Genomic DNA, 14,079 nt, shown 5'->3' with positions numbered 1-14,079 from the left:
TCACGGGTCACGTCTGGAGGGACCTCTTTGGGTTGGCGGGCGTGAAGCTCCGCATGAGTACGGCGTTTCATCCTCAGACGGACGGCCAGTCCGAGGTCGTTAACAAGATCATCGCCATGTACCTGCGCTGCATCACCGGGGATCGTCCACGAGCTTGGGTGGACTGGCTGGCGTGGGCCGAGTACTGCTACAACACGTCCTACCACTCCGCGCTGCACGCTACTCCCTTTGAGGTGGTCTACGGGAGGCCACCACCGGCGATGCTTCCCTATGCGTCTGGCACGGCCCGTACTGAGACGGCGGATGACCTGCGGCGTACCCGCGACGAGATACTAGCTGAGGCGCGCCAGCGACTTCTTCAGGCTCAGCAGCTGGCCAGGAAGTACTATGATGCACACCATCGCGAGGCGGAGTTTGCGGTGGGCGATTGGGTCTGGCTACGTCTTCTTCACCGGACGACCCAGTCCTTGGACCCGCGCTCCAGGCGCAAGTTGGGACCTCGTTACGCCGGTCCTTTCCGCGTGCTGGAGCGCATCGGCGAGCTCGCCTACCGCCTTGAGTTGCCTGCGGGCTCGCGCCTCCACGACGTCTTCAACGTCGGCCTCTTGAAGGCCTACCGGGGCGACCCTCCTTCTGCACCACCAGCTCTTCCACCTACTTCGGATGGGCGTCTCGAGCCTGCGCCGGCGAGTGTGGCTCGCGTGTTGAAGGCCCAGCAGCGCCGTGGTGTTTGGCACGTCTTGGTGCATTGGACTGGCCTGCCCGAGGACGAGGCGACTTGGGAGAAGCTTGAAGATCTCCGCCAGCAGTTTCCAGAAGTTGAGCTCGAGGACGAGCTGTTTGAGAAGGCGGGGAGAGATGTTATGGTCGGTTTGACCTATACACGCAGGAAGCCCACTAGTGGCTAGTTGTGGGCTTAGCCCAAGTAAATTAGGGGCTTAGCCCAAGTAAGTTAGGGTTTCGAGGAGGCCGTCCTCCTATATAAACACTTGTATCCCTTCGAGATTAATCAGACAATAATTCAGTATCATTACTGTCTCGTCTCCTGAAGGGAGACGGGAGAACCCTGCGCCGCCGCACCAACCCTAGCCGCCGCCTCCTTCCTCCGCGCCGGCGCCCAGCCGCCGGCGCCGTGCTCTCCAACCTCTCCTCCCTCACTTCCACCCTTACAACCTCCGCCCTAGATCCGGTAGAACCCTAGCCTCTACCAGAGTACTCCGCAAAGTAAAGAATGTAGTAACATCTTTTTCTTTAACATAGAAAAATGTACTATTTCCTCTGGCCCTAAATACTTGTAGACAGATTTTAGCCTACATTTTGCGTAAAATCTGCGATAAGTATTTAGGGCCCGGAGGGAGTAATACTAATTAGTATGCATTAAACGGAAACATAACGAATCATAATATCACAGTAGAACTAATGGTGAATCAAAATAGTAATTCTTTACAATGGATTTGATGCAGAGGCTGGGGGAACCCTATTTCGAAAAAAAAGTTCTTTACAATGGATATGCTAATGATATCTTCTTGCTGCCAATATAAATGTTTGGTGAAGTATCAATGTTTAACAGTGTTTCTTTTGGAGGAATCAGTTCTGAATAAAATGCCAGGCACGCAGATATAAGAACTTCAAACCAAGCCTGAAGCTCCTACCATGATTGCTCATGCAGCTCCTCCAATGTTGATACGTAATCTCTACATTCTAAAACACTGAAGCAACAGTGGGTGGATGTTTGTGGTGATGACAAAATCGGAGGTATCCTTTTGGTGCATCAGGAACTGCAAAAGACAAGAGGGGCTAAAAGTTCAGGTAAGAGTTGGAACTTGCCTATCATGCTTCATGTGTGATCTTAAAAGCTTCAACGTCCTGTTAAAAGAAAAGCTTCAACGTGTGCTTCATTCTTGCATGTCCAGTTGGTCCTATCATTGTTCTACTCCTCAGAACTTCCATTTTTCTCGGGCCATGGAAGGTGCATGATGCACTGCCCAAGCATCCCTTGTTGGACGCTGTGCAACAACGACTCGGGTTGATTCATCTCGATGGTTTCGTTAATGAAATGAGTGCCAAACTCCATCTTGTTACTTCATACGGCCATTACTGTTCAGTCACCAGAAGTCCAGAACGTAGCACGGATGTAATGGCTCTCTTACAGTCGAAGAGTCCTTTGAATCTGTCAAGATTGGTGGCTCTTTTCGGCACAAAATGTGGTAATAACTTCTTCAGTACTTGTTGCTGCTCCTCGCTCCTCAGAGGTTTGGAATTAAGCCGCGCTACGGACGAATTTAACATAAGCCTGTGCCACCTTCAGAAGCAGCAGCACCAGTAGGCTGGCAGCATTTACATGAGGTCCCTCCCCCAAGGCACTTAACTTAACTAGAGGAAGGATTATTTCTTCGATTGCCTTTTTGGTCAGTTTTTTAGAATTTATTTATAGTAACCACGATGCTTTGAGTGGTGGGTGTCGTACAATATACAGTGTCCGTTACAATGGACACAGAGAAATCAATTCATGCATGGTTCTGTGTCTAACTGAATGAGCACCAGACCTGTATTAGTCACCGCACCAGACTGTCCTGTTTTGATTTTCCTTTTTATTTTTACATTCTATGGGTTCTGGTCATGAGAAGACAGGGTACAACTAAACATACAACAATCTGGTAAATGTTGATTTTGTTCCTGTGCATCTAATCAGTGATTGTACAGCTAAGTTGGTGCGCCCATGGTGCAGGATTACTCCCCTATGTACTCTGTAAATCTTAGTTAGATGAAATATATACCTTTCAGAAGATACAGAAAGTAGAATACATGGGTATTCAGTGCAAAGCTATGATTTTATGACACTTACATTGTTACACAAATTGCAGTATCCTCAAGCTTCCTCTTGCATTGAAGATATCCTGACTGACAGGGAATGGAAAAGGCAATGTTATCTTGAATGCAAGCGGCAGGAAAACAGCAATAAACCCCTGATCTCTTGTTTGAAGAAACAAATTGATTATGTACAGCAGCATAGTACCACCAACTACTGTTAACCATAGAGAATGTGTCTCCTAATAATGAAGAACAAGGTAAGAATTCCATTTCCCTAGAACTCCTCTGAAGAACCTGACAGCGATGTGGCTGGTTTTACTTGGACCAATTCAATTCTGAAGCTGATTATTCAGATGTAACATCACATGGATCATCGCTTCCTTCCACAAGTGTGCAGTTGCACATGAAACAACTAATCAAGCCGTCCAAAGGGGAAAAAAAAAGGATGAGATGAGATGAGATGAGATGATTTGTCAGGCATGCGTGTACTGCAGGGCACCTCGATGGAGAGACGAAGAAGCAGCTCATTGTCCGGGGGGTCATGGCCTGCGCCACATAAACAGTGAGAGCCAAAGGAGTAAATTGGCATCTTAATTTGTTTGGTGCGTGTGTGCAGTCATCAATGGCGAGATACAGCGTAGTAGACATGTACTGCTGCGGCTACATCATTCATGGAGTTTCCTTGACAGCACTAGACTGGTGCGTACCGGGCGCCGGTACAACTCCAATTCACTGCTCCATTTGCTGCACTGTCGGCCTGACTGCTTGTGTGGGAGTATGTATGTATGCGCACAGATCAATCATCTCCTCTCCTGCTCCAGTGGCATCTGTGTGAGAGCGTCTGCCTTGAGGACCGAGAAGCGAGAATGCTGTTGCCAGGGAAGAATCATTTGTGCGGGGTTTCTGTGTGTGATGGGACTTCTGCCGGGGGCGTCTGCTGCGTCAAGTCGCTGCCAATGCAAGGTGCTGCGAAGATCAATTAGTCGGTCATCCACGGAGGATCAGTGAGAGCAGCAAGAGTCGGCATAGATGTTTTGTTAGGCAAAACGTCTTAGGGCATCCCAGCGGCACGACACATTTCAGACGTCCAAAAGTGGTCGCGAGCGTCCGTTTGCGTCGCCCCGCGGACATATTTTGTCCGCTCGTCCGTTTGCGTCTGGGTGTGCTTCCACCGGGGCGGCCAATTTTTTGAATTGCAACATAATACAAACAGTGAAAGTAGTACATAAAAATGCATAAAAACTATACAAAGTAGATCTATAGGCCTAGACTACTTGCTTCCTGACGGGCCGGCACCGTCGTTGCGTCGCTCCGTCGCCTGCTTCTCCGCCGCCTCCCGCGCGGCTGCTATGGCTCGGTGCGCCACCGCGTCCTCTTGCAGACAGTGCTCCAGCCTCGCGTTGGCGGCCTCGTCCTTGAGCGTCACGAAAGACTCGACGAGGGCCCGCTGCTCCGCCGCCCTCTCCTCCGGCGTCGGCGCATCAGGGTCATCGGATGACCAAGATATCTCCGAGTCGGAGTCCTCGGCTGCAACGGCAGCCGCGAGCCTGCGCTGTTCCAGCTCGGCGTCCAACGCCGCGTGGCCCGCCATCTCCTCCTCTGCTTCCTGCGCCGCGAGTGCCAGGGCCGCGGCGTCCCTGACCTGGTCGAGGAGGTCGCCCGTGCTGTCGTCAGAGTCGAACTCCTCGGAGGAGCTCGACGCCGGAGGAGGTGGAGTGGGAGGTGAAGGTGGAGGTGGAGGCGCGGCATCCTGGCCGCGTCTGGCGCTGCTCATGGTGGATCTGCTTGAGAGGAAGCGGCGCTACGGCAGTGGCGGCTAGGGTTTGTGGGGAGGAGGTGCTCATGGTGAACCCCTGTATATATAGCGCGGAGGCAGGGCGACGGCCGCGCCACGCGTGGCATCACCATTACTACGTGCGCAGAGGTAGGCGACGGCCACGAGCCACGCGAGGCATCGCCATTAACGCGGCCGCAGACTGCCGAAGCGACGCCTCGGTGCCAGTACTATCGGAGAAGACGCATCGACGCTGCGCACGCTCGTGAAAGCCGAGGCACTTAACGCGGCCCTGCAAAGGCTGCAGCGCGCCGCCCGGAAGTAATGCCGCGGAAGACGAAGCTGTTGTGCCGCTGTTGCCTGCCAAAACCCACCGGCGAGCAGCGACGGGCAACACGGAGAGCCGGGAGGCTCCCAGGACTGCTGGTGGGCCCTGGTCCCTCGGGCGACGGCCCGCAATGCTCCGGCACGCACGTCCAAGCTGGTGCAAGGGCGTGCCACCTGACCTATACCTAGTCAGGAAGGTGATGGATTGCTTCGACTAGTTTCCTGCATGGCATACACGTAAACGTTAAATACGAGCCTCGATCGGCTCTCAGGTTATCCTGTGAATCGGCTCAGGGAGCCGATCCACCCATGATTCGTATTGGATCTACGATAACATGGTGGTCCTGCTTGATCAAAACTAAGCTAAAACGATCTACGACGATTTAGGGTTTTCACCACATAACCGGAACGTCCTACACGTAGTTGAGCCTGGCAGATACGAAAGATGGCAGAAAACCAACCCTAGAAAAGGCCTAAAAACCACCATGGAGTTGATCCTCGGAACATCCCTTCTAGGATCAGCAAACCGTACCTTACGCACTACTGGATCATTCAACCCGTTTGCAAGGCCTAACCATATGGATATCAAACTAATCCTTGAAGAACAAGGAACAACCGTAACAGATCGAATCTACTAAATAAAGACTAAGCAAGGTGCTGCCCTTACACCTATGACGGGTGCAAGGGCAGCTAGATATCCAAGGGTAGCATGACTAAGCGAATACATCAAGAAAGCACCAATGCAAACCCTAACATATCTATGATAACGGTGTTGCTCGCCATCAAAAAGGCTTCAGTATGAGCAACACATGAACAACGAATAAACAAGATACTGCCTAGATCGCAGGCAGCATAGCGCTTACCCGGAAGAAACCCTTGAAACAAGGGGTGGCGATGCGCCTAGATTGGTTTGTTGTGAACGTGATCGTCCTCCTTTCTCAATAACCCTAGATACATATTTATAGTCCGTAGACTCTCTAACTTGGGAATAATCCCAACCGTGTACGAGCTAAACTCTATCTTTTAATTCTAACCGACACGTAACCTACTATAATTTACAGATACACGGGCAATCTAGCCCAAACTCTTGCACGAGGCCGATTCACGAATATTTCCCGTGTATATTCTCCAAGCCCATCTCAATCACGGCCCACCTCCTGACTTGGTTAAAATCTGGTGATAACACATGCCCCCCTGGTTTTGGCAATGATAATTCCAAAACCACTCTGTTTTTTCTTTGTAGGGTCATGTCGTGGCAGAGCAGAACCGTCGCAGTATCCTTTCATCATGATGCCTTGCCTTCTCAACTTCTCTACACGATTTGACAGTTTTTTGGCACCACTTCCTCGAAAACCGCTGTAGCATTAAATCTCCACTATATCCCCTTTATTTAACCGCACCGAGCAGTTCGCCTCTTCATCCTCTTGCTCCGTACTAGCCATCGGCAAAAAACCCCCTTCCTCTGTAGCCATGTCTTCCTCCTCCTCCTCCTCTGCCTCATCGGGTCTCTCCTTCCAGTCCTCCTCCTCCAGCGAGCCGATACCAGAGTACGACCTAATGGCGCAATACGAAAAGGAGGCCCCCGAGGATTGGGACGAAAAGGAGTGGGATTTCACCGTCAGGGTGAACGATGACCTACCCCTGACCGCCGTCGGGTCAAACGATGACCTCTCCCTGACCGACGGGGATGCGGACCTCCGGTTCCTCGTCGACAGGGAATCGGAGGCGGAGAGCGAGGACGACCTCTTCTCCTGGGCCAGCTTCACCTCCTACGACGAGGAAGAGGAAGAGGAGGATGACACCTCCTCCGACGAGCCGCCGGCAAAACGCTTCTGCGCCGGGACGGAGGACGACGACGACGATGATGATGAGGAGGTAGAAGCCCCTGCCGAGGGCTACGGCAGCAGCGACGAGGACGTCGCCGGCAGCAGCGCCGACGGCAGCTACGACGACGACGACGAGGGCAGCGACGGCCCATAGAGTAGCATCTACTAGTATAGGACTAGTAGTAGTAGTAGATTGTTCAATAGACCTCTCTTTTGTTCTTCCTCCCTCGAGCAATCGGCTCTTCTCTGTAATAAATCCCCTTTATCAATGAAAAGTGCTTTCAATTGATTTTGCCGATAGTCAAAGTAAGTCAACGCTCAAAGAGCCGATGGCAGCGCATCGGCCTTTACCATAAAACGCTGATAAGGCCAAACTTAGTTGCCTGTTCAAACGGTAATCTGCGACCTCTGTCTGAAAGTAAACTCAGATCCCCAAACCGCCGCTCGAACAGATCCAATTCACAGCCACGCGAATCTCAGATCTCGACCGCGCCGATTCAACTCCATAGCGAATCCAAATGGCGGAATCATCCCACGCCAACGCTACGGTCTCTGGCCTGAAGGTAATCCTCAACCGCTCCTCGCCATCCGAGTAAGTGTTAGGATTAACAGCAAACACCTGAATTAATGTCTTATTCCGTTATTAATTTTAGGTATCAGACATTCTGCTGCCGCATCCTTCTCTCCCAAATTCTCTTTGTCTTGGCCCCCGTTCTTCCGAGAGTCCTGCCCATTTGATTTCATGCGAGGCCAATAGAATTCCCTTCGTAAACCAGAATTTAGATCTGACTTCTTGGGCCGACTGCTTACGAGCCTGGCCTAATCCTCCTGAGGGTTGGGTGTCATGGTACAGTAGAGTATCCAAAACTCACCATGCCACATGGGAAACTATAGGAATAGCCGATGCTTTGTCATTATCATTGTCTCCCCTTGAGAAGCATGAGAACCTTCTGAAAACCATCGGCTACTTTTGGTCTGATGCACTAAATTGCTTCATGTTTGGCCATGGCCCCATGACACCAACTCTGCTAGATGTGGCCATGATCACAGGTCTAGACATTGCATCCCCAAGCCCCTCTGCTTTTATGCTGCCAAAGGTTCCTTTCACACTCTCCTCCAAAATAGAGTGTACAAGCTGGGGTGCTTACCTTAGACGTTACATGAAAACCAAAGGCCCTGTGACAGAGAAAGAACACACGGCCTTCCTGAACTTCTGGTTGGAACACTTCATATTCTGTGGCCCTTCACTCGCCCCAACCAAGAATTACCTTTCCCTGGCCTATGAACTTGCCAAAGGCACTCAGCTTGGCATCGGCAAACTATTCCTTGGAGAGGTCTATCGATCTCTCCAACTGATGTCTGTCAAAATGTTCTCCCAAAAGACAGTTAAAACAGGAGGCCCCTGGTGGTTTATTCAGCTATGGGCTCAGCTGTACTTCCAAAACCAGATCTCAAACTCTCCACCTTTGGCCACTTGCACCTTCCCAGATGCTAATGGGAAGCAGATCCGATGCACTAGCTACGGCCAAGCTCTATATAGCCTTCCAGGCAGCAAACTGATCCCTAAGGAAGCATCAGAGTGGTTCAGGATTTTCTTCCAAGGCCTGGACAATCCCCTGTTCTTTCCTTACACCGAATCTGGAAATTTTGAAAATCCAGTCTCCTTCAGGCTAGACAGCTTTGCCGATGACCCTAGCACTCGGCACTTGTATTCCATTATGATCCGTCCCTGCTTCCTTCCAGTTGGCATAAGCACCTCTAACAGGATCATCAAACCTGGTTATGAGTCTTACCAGCCGGTCGTAGTAGCCCGGCAGTTTGGTCTTGGGCAGGTGTCTCCACACTTCTTCCTTCACCACTTGACAGAAAGCAGAGCTGAGTTGCCTGATGTCCTCACCGGCCAAAGGTGTTACTCCTTCTTTGATGCTCTAGCCACTCCAATCCCTCACAACCTCCGTTTCATCTCGTCAACCGATGGCTTTGAAACCTGGTGGTCAATGTGGAAGACCCACGCCTTCAGGAGAGCTCTAGGACCGTTGCTGAAACAACTTGATGCTGAATATGATATCCCTGCAGAACAGGTACCACTACTCACAAATTTCTTGCAGTGGCTCATAATGATTGTTTGTAACCTGGCTCTGTTTCCTTGCAGCAACAAGATGGTCCAGAACCCGCGCAAGCTGACGGCTCCCCCTTCAAATTCCTCCCACCAGCTCCAGTGGTTCTCTTCTGCAAGAGCTCACCACCCTTGAAGAAGGTTGTGATGCAGAGCCAGCCGATTTCGCCAAAATCGGCTCCTAAGAGCAAAGCATCTTCTGGGCCAGCTGCCCCCCGAGCCTCAATCAAGGCGAGAAAAGCAGTAAGGAAAGTAGCTGCCAGGAAGACCTTGAAGCGCCAAAACCCTACTCCCGCTCAAGAAAGTTTGCACGTAAGCTGATCCATGCCTTGGTTAATTTCATCTATCCTTCTAGGTTTCTGCAACATGCTTGTATTTCTTTCACAGGCCTCTACTGAAGAAAACTCTAGCGAGTAGACACAGTCCAGTCGAGAGAATTCGAGCTCGGGCAACTCTGGGAAAACCACCACGCAGAGCCAGCCAGACTTGCCACCGTCGGCTTCCAAGAAAAGGTCAGCTCCTGAACCTGCTTCCTCCCAAGCTCCAATCAAAACAGGGTTACGCACAAAGAGCCGATGCGTCAAGAGAGCTCGCAAAGAACCGCAAGCTTCTTCACCAAGCCAGGAGGTTTCAAATGTAATTACTCCCCCTGGCCCATATTTCATACTAACCCATCGCTACTTGCATCGGCTAACCACTTCCTTTGTAGACTGATGACACCTCTAGTGGGGACGTCGAGGAGGTACTGACGCCATCCGCCACCCTGGATCTAGCAACCTCAAAAAGCGTGGCTGACAAGGTGGCCAACTTAGCCAAGCCCACAAAAAAGCCGATCACCACAACATCGGCTGTCCCTCTGGTCTTAGGAGAGGTACACTCCATTCCCTTGGCTCTACCCTTTTCTTTTGCTGCATACTGATGCTGTTCTTGTTTGTCTGTCAGGGTTATGACCTCTCAAGCTTTCTGACGTTCGACCCTGAATCCATCGAACCAACTACTTCCAGGGCCAGTGAAGAGCCAGGACCCAGCACTACCCATGGACAACTCCAGCGTCTCAAGGCTTTGCTCTCCTCCTCAATTGAGACATTGATTGAAAACCCCGAGGAAGTGAAGGGCATTCTTGAAGACATTCAGCCCCATCTCCCGGTGACATTGCAGGTGAAACTCTGGCCAGTTGTGACTCTGTCAGCCTTCAGATCAAGGGTGAAGTTGGCTCGTCAGAGAATCGATCTACGCCACGCCCAGCTTCCGTTGAAAGCGGATATTGCAGACAAGTGTCAACGGCTCAATGAGAAAAAGGCTGCCTTGGACGCCAAAACTGACACCTCTGTCAGCAGCACCGAACTTGAGACCCTGCGCAAGGAACTAGAGGACCTTGAAGAGAGGGTCAGGGTAACCAAACAACTTATCCAAGATAAGGAAGCCCTTATTGCCCGCTCTCAAGAGGAAGCAGAAGGCCTCAAAGCTGAACTGAAGACTGAACTGGCCGAAATACGTGCCCTGAACAGACAGCTGGTGACAGGCAAGGACGAAGATGATGAGGCCGAGATCGCCGAGGTGGATCGTGTCCGTGCTAACGCCCTCCATGCCCTCGAGGCATTCCTTCAGTAGAGCCTCTCTATGTAAACTGATAACTGCTCAATTGAGCTTGTACCTCTAGAGTCGATGGCTATGCATCGGCTTTTTAGTCTGAAGTCGATGTCTGTGCATCGGCTGTGATTTGTATGTACACAATTTTTTTTACTGTCCGATTTTTTATGCATCGGCCCCCATATTTCACTGTCCTTGTACCTTACCTTATCCGTTTAGGTGCCCCCCGAGCCAAATCTTTCAAGTAATTGAAGATATCGGCTCTCTAGTCATCCTGTCTCGACAATCTGCATGGCCCGATGAACCCGGCGTCCAACATCTTCGCGATCTCTTTCTTGACTGCTTCTAGAATATCGGCCTTTATCTGACGTGTACGTTGCTGGAACGGCCGAAATCCTTTCTTGAGAGGGAGCCGATGCTCAATGATGCTCCTGTCTAACCCAGGCATTTCTGTGTAATCCCATGCAAAGCAATCTGGGTATTCTTTCAACAGAGCTATCATCAGGCTCCTCAAACGCGGATCTAACTTTTTGCTGATAAAAGTTGGTCGTGGCTTATCCCCAGGACCAATGTCAACCTCTTCTAGCTCATCAGCCGATGTAAACCCATACCCTACCTTTCCGTCACCTGCTAGATCGATGCTCAACACAGGCAAAACGTATGGCGAGGATAATATGGGCCGATTGCTGGAATCGGCCCCCATTTTGATTGCATTGCTCAATGAAGGTTTACATCTTGTTCGTGCTCTACTATATCTACGTGACATGCTTGAGTTGAGATCATTACTTCTTATTTTTTGGGGCCGATCACAGGGATCGGCCTTGTCACGTACGTCCATAGACTTTGCTCTTGCTACACTGTCAGGCCGGTGGATAAGACCAGCCTCACCCCGTTTTTTGTCACTTCGATGCGCTCACAGCCGTCCAAACTGACTCCAAAGAGTGGCTCTTGGTCTTCCGCTTCCCAAATGTTCATGCCAGCCGTTGAGATTTCGGCTGAGTCATCTGCATGGACGACCTCCACTTCATCTCCATCCCACTGTATCAAGCATTGGTGCATTGTGGATGGAATGCAGCAGTTGGCGTGAATCCAATCCCTCCCTAGCAGGACATCGTAGGTGCTTTTGCTGTCGACGATGAAGAATGACGTGGGGATGGTTTTTCGGCCTACAGTTAGATCCACGTTCAGAACGCCTTGCGCTTCTGATGCTTGGCCGTTGAAGTCGCTCAATGTGACATTGGTTCTGATCAGATCCGCGCTAGAGCGTCCCAGGCGACGTAGCATGGAGTATGGCATAATATTGTCTGCCGCTCCCGTGTCAACCAGCATCTTGTTGACAGGCTGCCCGTTGATATAACCTTTCAAGTACAGGGCCTTCAGATGTCTGTAGCTCCTTTCTCGCGGCTTTTCAAAGATAACTGGCCGCGGGCCGCAGTCAAGCTGTGCTACAGGTGCCTCTTCTGTTCTTGGAGCACAAAACTCCGACGGAAGTATGAACACCATGTTTGTGCCAGCCGATGCCTCATCATCGGCTTTCTTTGGTTTGGGGCGCCATTCTTTCTTCTGTGGACGACCCTCCTCGTCCAAAGTTTGCTGAATTTTCGTGGCCAGATCGGGCCGCGCCTTCCTCAACGTGTGCAGGTATAACCTCTCGGCTTCCTCCAAGCTATGTAGCCGCTGAACCCTACGCTTTTGAGAGTGACTGAGTCCATCAGGACACCACCTTGGTCGGTGGTATCTATCCTCTTCTTCTTCTTCTTCTTCTTCTTCTTCTTCTTCTTCATCTTCATCTTCTAATTCCTCGAGATCTTCCACCCGAGAGGACTCAGTTTGCTTGTTCCGAGATGGGAGAGGCCCTAGACGTTTGAACACTGATACGTCTCCTGCGTCCTTCTTCCTCTGTCTACATTCTGGGCAGCTGTCGATTGTAGGCAATCGGCTCATTCCTGAGTCCCAGCAATGTTTAAAGAAAGGACAATCCCAGTGTCGGTCCATGTATTCTTGCTCCCTTGACCTTCCCTTAGTGCGGCGCTCATATCCTTCGTCGTCTCTATCATACCGACGATACTTTCTATCGTTTACACTAGACCGACGATCTCTTTCGTCGTCCTCATCGTACCGCCGGCGTCGGTCGTACTGACGCTCATACTTGTTAAGGAGATGATCAGAGAGTGGTCGTTGGTACCGCACATTCCTTACTTGTTCTTCTGTGACATACCGTCTGTCATCATATCGGGGCCGGTCACGTGGACCGGCCTCCTCCTTTTCCTTACCACGAGTACGACTGCTTTCTTCTTTATCCTTGCCAGGGTGGTATACAGGCCCTGCCATGTTAATACTGAACGAGAAATCTGGCTGGCGTCTCACGGGGTGATTGCATTCCACCATGTTAACGGCAGGAAACGGTTGCGTGTCCACTTTCATGGCATACTGGCTGAAAATCAGACAGCCTTGTTCTATCGCCATTTGGATCTGCTGACGCAACACTTTGCAGTCGCTGGTGGTATGGGTGAACGAGTGATGCCACTTGCAGTATGGCCTTCCGTTCATCTCTTGCGCCGTAGGTATTCTAAGGCCTTCGGGTAACTTCAGCTGCTTCTCCTTAAGCAAAAGATCGAAAATCTGCTCAGCTTTGCTCACGTCGAAGTCAAACCCTTTTGCAGGACCTTGTGGCTTAACCCATTTGCAGGATACGGGGTTTGCCCCCCGAGCCCATTCAGCCACGGCTACTTCCTGGTCTCCAGCACAGTCTTCATCCTCTTCTGTCTCAACCAGGCTTACCGGGCGTTTGAATTTGTCCTGGTACAATTCTGGGTGGCGCTGTTCATACAATGACAGTTTCTGAACCATATGCGCCAGTGAAGTGTATTCCGCTTGGCAAGCCATGTCCTTGAGCGGCGACGCGAGACCCAACACTGCCAGATTGACTGCTTCTTTCTCATTCAAACGAGCCGAATAACATCGGCTCCTGACGGTCCTGAAGCGCTGAATGTATTCCGATACCGTCTCTCCGCGCCTCTGTCGTACTTGTGCCAGATCGGCAATGGCAGCCTCGGAAGCTTCTGAGTGATATTGCATGTGGAACTGCTCTTCCATCTGCTTCCACGTCCGGATTGAATCTGGTGGCAGCGAGGTGTACCACCCAAAAGCCGATCCTGTGAGAGACTGCGCGAAAAACCTTACGCGTAGCTGGTCTGATGCTGAGATCATGCCCAACTGTGCCAAATATCGGCTCACATGCTCAATTGAACTAGAGCCTTCTGACCCACTGAACTTTGAGAACTCAGGGAGCCGATACTTGGGTGGCAGTGGTATCAAATCATACTCGTTGGGGTACGGCTTGGAATAGCCGATTGCCCTCCTCTTTGGCACCATGCCGAACTGGTCTCTCAAGATTGCACTGATCTGGTCCACGGTGTTGGCTGCAGGGGCTGAACTTTGCTGATTCGTTGCGGTGGCATATTTAGCCAGCCACGCCTGTTTATCGGCGTCTACTCCAGTAATCCCTCCTGCTGTAATCTGGTTCGTGCGCGCCAAGTTATTGCAGTCTGGCACATACATGCACGTGTATCCATGCGGGATTTCCTTAGGCGGTTCCAACATGAACTGGTAATCAGCAGGATCGCCTCCAATCT

The sequence above is a fragment of the Lolium perenne genome, chromosome 1 (assembly GCF_019359855.2).
Source record: "Lolium perenne isolate Kyuss_39 chromosome 1, Kyuss_2.0, whole genome shotgun sequence".
NCBI lineage: Eukaryota > Viridiplantae > Streptophyta > Magnoliopsida > Poales > Poaceae > Lolium > Lolium perenne.
Note: the sequence above shows the minus strand (reverse complement) of the source record.